This window comes from Otolemur garnettii, unplaced genomic scaffold, assembly GCF_000181295.1.
Source record: "Otolemur garnettii isolate 467f Iridium unplaced genomic scaffold, OtoGar3 scaffold00098, whole genome shotgun sequence".
NCBI classification, from domain to species: Eukaryota; Metazoa; Chordata; class Mammalia; order Primates; family Galagidae; genus Otolemur; species Otolemur garnettii.
This window is the reverse complement of record NW_003852493.1, coordinates 6,446,652-6,455,853: the sequence shown is the minus strand read 5'-3', so window position 1 is coordinate 6,455,853 and position 9,202 is coordinate 6,446,652.

Here is a 9,202-nt window from a genome sequence, read left to right as displayed (position 1 = left end):
AAATGGGGTACCAATCATTTGCTCCTTACTGTAAATTTAATTTATGAACTACCTCTTTTAAGGTTATTTGTGTTTTAAATATCTCCACTTGAGAAATGAAAGAGGTTTATGTTCTATTGAAAGAATTTAATTCTAATAAGAGATCAGCAAGGTATTTTTTTTTTTTTTTTGAGACAGAGTTTCACTTTGTTGCCCCCAGTAGCGTGCTGTGGCGTCACAGTTCACAGCAACCTCAAACTCTGGGGCTCAAGTGATTCTCTTGTCTCAGCCTCCCAAGTAGCTGGGACTACAGGTGCCTGCCACAACACCTGCCTATTTTTAGAGACCGGGGTCTCACTCTGGCTCAGGCTGGTCTCGAACCTGTGAGCTCAGGCAATCCACCCACCTCGGCCTCCCAGAGTGCTACATGCGTGAGCCATCACATCCGTCTTTGATAACCAAGGTATTTTAAAAGAATGAAAATTCTCCTTCCACAGATTTATGACTCTTATTAAAAATACAACATAGGGGCCAGGCACCGTGAGTCAAATGTGTAATCCTAGCACTCTGGGAATCCAAGGTGGGAAGATCTCTTGAGCTCAGGAATTGGAGACCAGCCTGAGCAAGAGTGTAGACCTCATCTCTACTAAAAATAGAAAAAAGGGGCCAGGGGTGGGGGCCATTGTGGTACACACCTGTAGTCCCAGCTGAGGCAGAAGGATCACTTGAGCCCAGGCATTGGAGGTTGCAGTGAGCTGTGATCATGCCACTGCACTCTAGCCCAGGCAACACAGTGAGACTCTGTCTCAAAAAAAAGGAAAAAAAAAAAATAGAGAAACGAGCAGAATCTTACCTGCTAGGAATCTTGATTCAATAAGATGTCGTAGTCTTGATTAGGCCACATTACAACTCTACCAGGACAATAACAACTTTTTTTAAACCTCACCTACTTTCAGATTATTAATTCTTCTCCATTCATGGCACACTTTTCACAGTGTTCTCGGAAAGTCTTTGTTTCTGTTTTTGTTTTTGTTTCTTCCTTCAGTTCCTCTACGCTTCGCTTTCTCCCACATATAATCAGTTTTAATATGTCTGTCTCGTTGGCCTTTTATCTATGTATTTGCAATACATATATCTTTATACAAGGTGAAAAACTATATATACTGTAGCTTTTAAACCTATATCAGTTAAATTATGCTGTTAATTTTACTCTTTTTTTTGTTTTTTGAGACAGAGTTTCACTTTGTGGCCCTTGGTAGAGAGCTGTGGTATCACAACTCACCACAACCTCAAACTCTAAGGCTCAAGTGATTCTTTTGCCTCAGTCTCCCACGTAGCTGGGACTATAGGTTCCCACCACAATACCTGCCTATTTTTATTTATTTTGTTATATTTTTAAGAGATGAGGTGTCACTTTGACTCAAGCTGGTTTCAAACCTGTGAGCTCAGGCAATTTACCTGCCTCGGCCTCCCAAGTGCTAGGGTTATAGGCATGAACCACTACGGCCAGCCTTACTCTGTTTTTGGTTTTATTTTTGCAGTTTTTAGCCAGGGCCAGGTTTGAACCCACCACCTCCGGTATTTGGGGCTGGCACCCTACTCCTTTGAGCCACAGGCGCTGCCCTGTTTTTTAATTCTTTTTCTTGTGAATTGAAAAAAAAATGTGTAAACCTAATTTATTGCTTTTAATTGCTGTAAGGTATTCCATCAGAGGCATATACCACATTTTACTTACAAATTTCTCTAGGAATGAAAACTTACTTGCTGCAACTCCTTGTCACTGCAAATAATACTGCAGTGAATTACACTACATGGGCCTGTGCATGAAAGCCAGTTTCTGAGATGCCCCCAGATGATCCTTGCCTTCTGGTATTCATGCCCTTGTGTAGTCCCTTCCCACATTGTATCAGAGTCAGTCTGTGTGACCAGCACAATATGGCAGAATGGTGGCATGTGAATTCCCAGACTAAGCCATAAAATACTGCTTCCACCATGTTCTCTTGGACCACTTGCTCTGGGTAAAACCAGCCACTATGTTGTGAGGACATATTAACAGTCCTAGGAAGCAGCCAGTAGCTATCACCAGCTTGCCAGCCATGTGACTGCAGCATCTTAGAAGGGGATCCTTCACCCCAAGTCAAACATTCAGATGACTGGAGCCTAAGCCAACATCTTGCCTGCAGCTTCATGAGAGACCCTGAGCCAGGACTACCCAGCTAAGCCACTCCTGAATTCCTGACCTACAGAAACCATGAGATAATAAATGCATATTGTTTTAAAACACTCAGTTTTTGAGTAATTTGTTACCCAGCAAAAGATAACTGTCTACATAAGACAAAAACTACAAAAAGGCAAGTTAAAGTTGAAGCTGCTCATATAATTAGAAAAATTGTTTAATGCTTTTCAAAATTTAAAATCTGTACTAAACTGTTAGTGAAAAATAGTCTAAATGTTGCACTTTGGTTGGGAAGTAGGGAAAAAGAATCCTCTTCCCAGCCACTACTGGGACTAGTGTAAACTGGTAGAGTCATCTGGAAATTAGTATGACAATACTATGTAAAATTAACTGTACATACACTCATAACTTGGGGATTCTCCCCTGTGTATAGACCTTAAGAGAAACAACAGCAGCAAACTAACACCATCTACTTTACAGACTATAGAAACTGCCCCAAAGTTTATTTTCAGTGAGTGACATTCAGGAAATGAAATGTTAGCATTTGCTGTGATTAAGGAAAAAGATCAGGTATATGCAGGTTCATAGAAAATATTGGGAGTAGAAAAATCTGTGAATATTGTACACTTTAATTGGTATATAAATGACAGACAGTCATAAACAGAGTTTACCAACATTGGGCAGGTGCAACTCTGTCTGTGAAGTAGTCCTGAAGGTCTTTGTTTATTTCATGAATTTAAAAAAAAAAAACTGCACCATCACAGACAAAAAATAAAACAATTTATAATTTGTAATAAAAATACAACAAATATAATTCTTTAAAAATTTACTTTTCTGTTTATTGTAATTAACATTAACTGATGGATCCGAGCTTGACTTATTTTAGAATACCTTCTTTGCAAGGTTGAATTTTGGATAGGCATACCCTTAAATCTTCTTCCAAGTATTCTTTCTATGATCAATATATGTTTTTTAATATTATTCACTGCAGAAAAACTTGCTTCACACAAATACAATATTGAGGATGGAAAAAAATATAATAATCTAACCAAGATCATCAGTAAATGCTAATATCACAAAAAAGATAACTAAACATTATATGCCTCCTGAGGGAAGTTGATAGCATCACCCAAGAAGTAGTCTTGAAAAAAAGAGAAATAGGAAGAAAAAAGATAGAAAAGGAAAAAAGTCAAGTTTTGGACCTAATTATATTTTATAGGAAATAAAGAGGCAGAGGAATATGTTAAGCAACACCATAGGTATTCAGTCAGCAAAGTCAAAATGTGGAAAGCTTTAGAAGATTCCTAAACCCAATTTTTTAAACAAATAAATTGAAAGGGAAAAACAATAAAAAGGAAAAAAACCCTATAGAATAAAAAGAGTTTAGGAATCAAAAGAAATGTGTCAATCTAGCTTAGGTCCTTATTTGAACAAAACAACTATTAAAAACAAAAAAGTGGTATATAAATAAAATAATTAAAAACAGGTACTCAAATACATATTGTGTTCATATCAGTACTAGTTACAATAAATAAAAGATGGAAACAACCTAAATGTCCATGAATAGATGAATGGGTAAGCAAATTGGGGTGCATATGTGTGTGTATATAGACACAATGGAACACTAGTCAACCAAAGCAGGAGTAAGATGTGACACATGCCACAACCTTGGATGGACACTGAGAATGTTCTGCTGAATGAAGGAAGCCAGACACAACAGAACATTTTTGTATGAAATATTCAGAATAGGTCAATCCACTGGGACAGACAGGGAAACAGAAATAAGTGCTTAACGGGCATAAGGTTTTCTTTTGAGGTGATGGAAAGATTTAGGAAGTAGATCAAGGTGGAGGTTACACAACTCTGAATTGTTCACTTTAAAATGGCTAATTTTGTTATGTAATTTTCACCTCAATTTAAAAATTAAACTCAGAAGCGACTATGAGATATTTGGAAAAATCTTAATACTGACTAGATCTTTGAGGTATTCAAGAATTATTGGTGATTTTTTGGTGTGATGACGGTACTGTGGTTATGATTTTTAAAAGTCTTTTAGATTAGTTGCTGAAATCTTCATGGTTGAAATTAGACGTCTAGGATTTACTTCAGAATAATCCAGTGTGCTATTAACCAGTTTGGTGAAAATATTTCAAATTGTATATAAAACCAGCACACTGTACCCCATGACTGCATTCATGTACACAGCTATGATTTAATAAAAAATAATAATCCAGTGTGGAGGTAGGTAAAGGGAAAAGTGAGTGGAGGTATAAACGAGCTATGAGTTGACTAATCGTTGAATTTGGTGCTAGGAGCTCATTATACTGTTTACTCTTGTTATGTGGTTGAAGTTTTGCCTAATAAAGTTTTAAGATTTTTTTCTCAAATGTAATTAAAGAAAATCAAACATCAAGTTAGATTGAGCTTGTTTAGAAATGTGTTAGGCCATTCAAACAATCTCCTATGTAAAATTCAGTCTTTCAACTGAAAATAAGATGTGGAGGAAACATGACAAATGTAGAGGAAGTATGAGAAATTTTACACACACTTCTTAGAAGAAATAATTTTGTATTTAAGCCTTTTTTTGAACTTTTAGCTTTTTGAAAATATACAATAAAAGTTAAAAGAAAATATTGAGAGTTTTTAGATAATACTGGGACTAATAGATATTCATCGGTTATTATAGCAAAAGCAGTATTTAGAAGTGTGGATAAGGAGTTGGCTAAATTTAAAGTTTAAGGAAAAGCTAATTTGGATCTTTTGAACCCTTCACTGAAAGAAAACTTTTCACCTTAATATTTAAATCCAGGGACAGATAGGGAATGGCAAAATTAATATCTGATCTGCTTGTAGTTCCTCTAATCATACATATATGAAGATTATTTGGGTTCTCACTGGTGGCCCAAAGAAAAGCATTATGGGGCATACTATTCATTATATGTTCATTCTTTAAATTTTTTAAAAATTAAAACTCTTTTAAAAACTAGACACTAAGCTGAATTTTGAAAAATACTATTATTGTCCCTAAACAGACTCCTCATTCTGTCCCCTAGTAAAACATAACCCTAATAACCATGGTAGTGGGCATCAGAGAATGTGGTTGAACCTTAAAGAGAAATTTAGTAGTGAATGATAAAGAGAACTAAGGCTTGTACCCATCTGGGAGTAGATCTGGGGCTGGGGTAAAAGGAAAGCCGAGTGAGTGCAGTAGATCACAAAAACTAGTGAGATATTTATACCACATGGGCTGACATAAAGTCAGAGCCTTGTGAGGCTATTCCTCTAATTATTAAAATATTTTTATAACTTCTTTATTGGATCCAGCATTTGTGATCCTTTTCTGACTATCTTCATTTTACCAAATCTTAATTCCTTTGAATACAAAAATGACTTTTTTTAAACAAAAGCAGATGCTATCCAGCCATCTATGTAAGTATGAGTAAATTAAGCAAAAAAGCTGGTAATAGTATAGAATGTTTTGTATTTCTATAAAGCATATTGACTGTACTTAGTATGGGAACAATTCTGAAAAGAAGTATATATAGTAAAATCTAAGCTGACCACCCAGGGGCTGTAACGAAGTGTTCAATATACAGAGATGGTCAACATAAGGCACCTAGGCCTACTGTACATTGAATATGTGTGGTGTGTGTTTGGTTTGTGAGAATTAAGTCAACTTGAGGTGGGCAGCGCAGAGAGAGGTGGTCTGCTATGGAGGTTCTACTTTTAAATGTTAACTGTATTTTTCCTCTGATTAGTAGAATTTGAGAAGACTTTAGCATCTTGTCATCATCCTTATCTGTATGTAGCATCTCTGCATTTTTAACATCTAAACAGACATTTACAACCAAGCTTGATAAATTTAGCTGATACAACTGTTACTGAACCCAAAAGGTGTCTGGCCGAGGTCTAGTTGTTCACCACACAGAAAGCCAATCACGGAGACAACACTGATTGCCAAGGAAAAGAGGAATTGTTAATGCAAATGACATCTGCCCGGAGAATGGGGGAAGCGGTCTCAGATGGGCTGTATGCCTGGAGCAGGTTACTGAGATGAGTCTTGGCATCAGGAAGTCTGCACAGGGGCCTTTGGAATTGCAACTGCTTTGTCTTGCAGAAATTCTGCTGCTTTGGGGAAACAGATCAACTAATTAGTTAAAAGTTACAGGGTTCTGATCATCAAGCCCTACTGTCCTGATAATCTAAAACATGAGAACAAGAGGATTATAAAAAACATACACGGGGCTTGGTGCCTGTGGCTCAAGAGGCTGAGGCGCCAGCCACATAGACCTGAGCTGGCGGGTTTGAATCCAGCCCAGCCCTCCAAACAGCAATGATGGCTGCAACCCAAAAATAGCTGGGTGTTGTGGCAGGTGCCTGTAGTCCCAGCTACTTGGGAGGCAGAGGCAAGAGAATGGCTTGAGCCCAGGAGTTAGAGGTTACCATGAGCTTTGATGTCACAGCACTCTACCCAGGGGGACAGCTTGAGGCTCTGTCTCAAACAAACAAAAAAAAAAATTGCATGGCTCATTGAAACGCATTCCTAGACCCACTTACAACTCCCTCCTTTTTAATCCACTCCTTAATCTTGTGGAATCAGGATGTTGCTCAAATTGCCTCCTGCTGAAATGGGAAATAGTTGGGGGCATGAGAAAGAACAAAAATGTTAGACCTGCAATTGAAATTTCTTAGTACATGTTATTGAACTGCTACTAGACTCCCTCCCTCCCCACCATAAGGTATAAAGTATGTCAAAGAAGTACCCATCCCTGCCTGGGATCTGTCTCAGGAAATATTGGGCTGGCGTACCCTAGATGGGATCTCCATCAAAATTTCCCTAGTCACTTGTGAAAAAAGTCTTAAGTAGCTGATCCAGCAGAACAAGACGAGTGGAAAAGGCAAAAGGTTGAGAGATCCTGACTAAAGAGTTGTCTTGCCAGGCAAATGAACATCCTGAAAGACCAAACAAGACGTAACAGGGTGTATGTTTTCAGGTGTCCAGAGGGGGCAGAGTTTGTGCCTTAGTTACCTGGCAGCCAGTAACCAAGCATACCCAGCTTTGTGTTGCCCCTGTTTCCTAAACTGCTCCCATCCATAAAAAGTTCATTTTCTTGCTTGGACATGGGCTGATCAATCAAATTCAGAACACAATATATGCTTTCCCTCCACCTGCCAGATCCCCCACATCTGTGCCTTCCCATACTGTCCTTCTCATCCCCTACTCCCAGGTGACAGTAAATTTTCCTGAGATTCTATAGCATTTTGTCATTATCAAAGCCATTACCACATTATGTAATAATAAATTGTATACAGTGTGCCTACTTCTACCTACTAAACGTCAAGCTTTGTGGGCCTTTGTTCTTGCCTCGCCCAGAGTTATCACATTTGTCTATTGTAGTTAATGTGAAAGTGCTGTTAATATATAACATCTATGCTAAGGTCCTATGCTTAGGATTTTATGTATGGCATTTTATCTTCAGAACAGTCCTGTGAGGTAGATACTATTAGCAGCTTTATTTTATATGTTTATATGTTTATATATTTATTTAGTTACATAGCTAGTCAAGTGACAGATCTAGGGTTCACACTGACAGTCAGCAGTCTCCCAACCCATGCTGTTGGCACTAGACTACGAAGCCATTAAGCAGGGCTGGCTGGCTAGCATAATATAACAGGATCCACAGACTTACCTGCTTTCCTATGGGCCTGGAAATGATTTTATCAGGACCCCAAAGTTGATTGGGCTCAAGGCTGCTGATATGTATCAACCTCCCTAACTAAGCCATACACTAGAATATCAACTAAATTATAGTGGAAGGATTCCTTTCCAGCGACTAAAGTGCCATGTTCCAGTCTCCAATGTTAGGATATCTGGGAAAGAGAATGACTCTCCTAAAAGATGCTCAGAGTCAACACAAGAAGAATGTGATGAATTTGAGGAAAGCTTTATCTAGGTATTTGTAAGAACCAGCTCTTCTGCACAAAGCAGCAAACCATGATGGAACCTCTGTATCTGACAACCTCTAGGGCTCTCTCCTGGACAATGAAAATTAAATAGCACATTGTCCCCTCAGCTCCCCTCTTACATAGTTCCATAGCACATTGTCCCCCTCAGCTCTTCTCTTACATAGTTCCATAGCACATTGTCCCCCTCAGCTCCCCTCTTACATAGTTCCATGATACTTATCCTCATTTTTTCCTCCTGAGAAACTGAAATATCTCATCATTCTTGATTGTCACACTTTTCAGTTATGCTGCTTTAAAATTATATCTGGCCATCTGAGTGGAATTATGGATATTTCCAAAGTTCATCATGGGTCATGTGTTCATTGACATGCTCTTGGTGTATACATAAAATTTCTCACCATTATGTGTGGATTTAATTGGTTCTTACTTCCTTTCAAAGTTCCTGTGACCTGCTATAACTCCCATTCCCCCATAACAAGGAGTATTTCTATTACAGGCTGTGTATCTGCCCTCTTGTGTGACATAGTGCCTCAAGAGATTGTGTTTTACATATTGTTAAACACCTAACATTTAGTATGGTGTCTGACATATTAAAGACACCCAATAAAACTTTACTAATAAAGTCTTCCCATTGATATCAAGGAAGATACTGAAAAGCACAATTCAAACACTCTGAAAGCAATGCCAAAATTGGGTTCTAAGTATCTTTTAGCTAGAAGGTACACGAGAATAAATGTCTGATTTTCCAAAGCAATTGCCTCAAAAAAGATATCTCTTATTTATATGGATACACTGGACTATATTTCATGAAATATGTAATTATATTAATTTATATTATGTCTTCAAACAAAAAAATGTAAGTTATAGAAAGTTGAAACTTAAAATTTCATAAACAAGGAAAATATTTTTGTAAGCAGAGGAAGAACAGAGCACAGTTGGAACTGCAGCATTTCTCTAGTATGCACCAAATACCAAGTGTCATATGCATCACCATATTTCTTTCTGGTATTCTAACTTCCAGCTATATGTGTGTTTCTACTCCCAGGAAGTTCTCCCTGGATGTTTCCTTTTCTGTTTGGA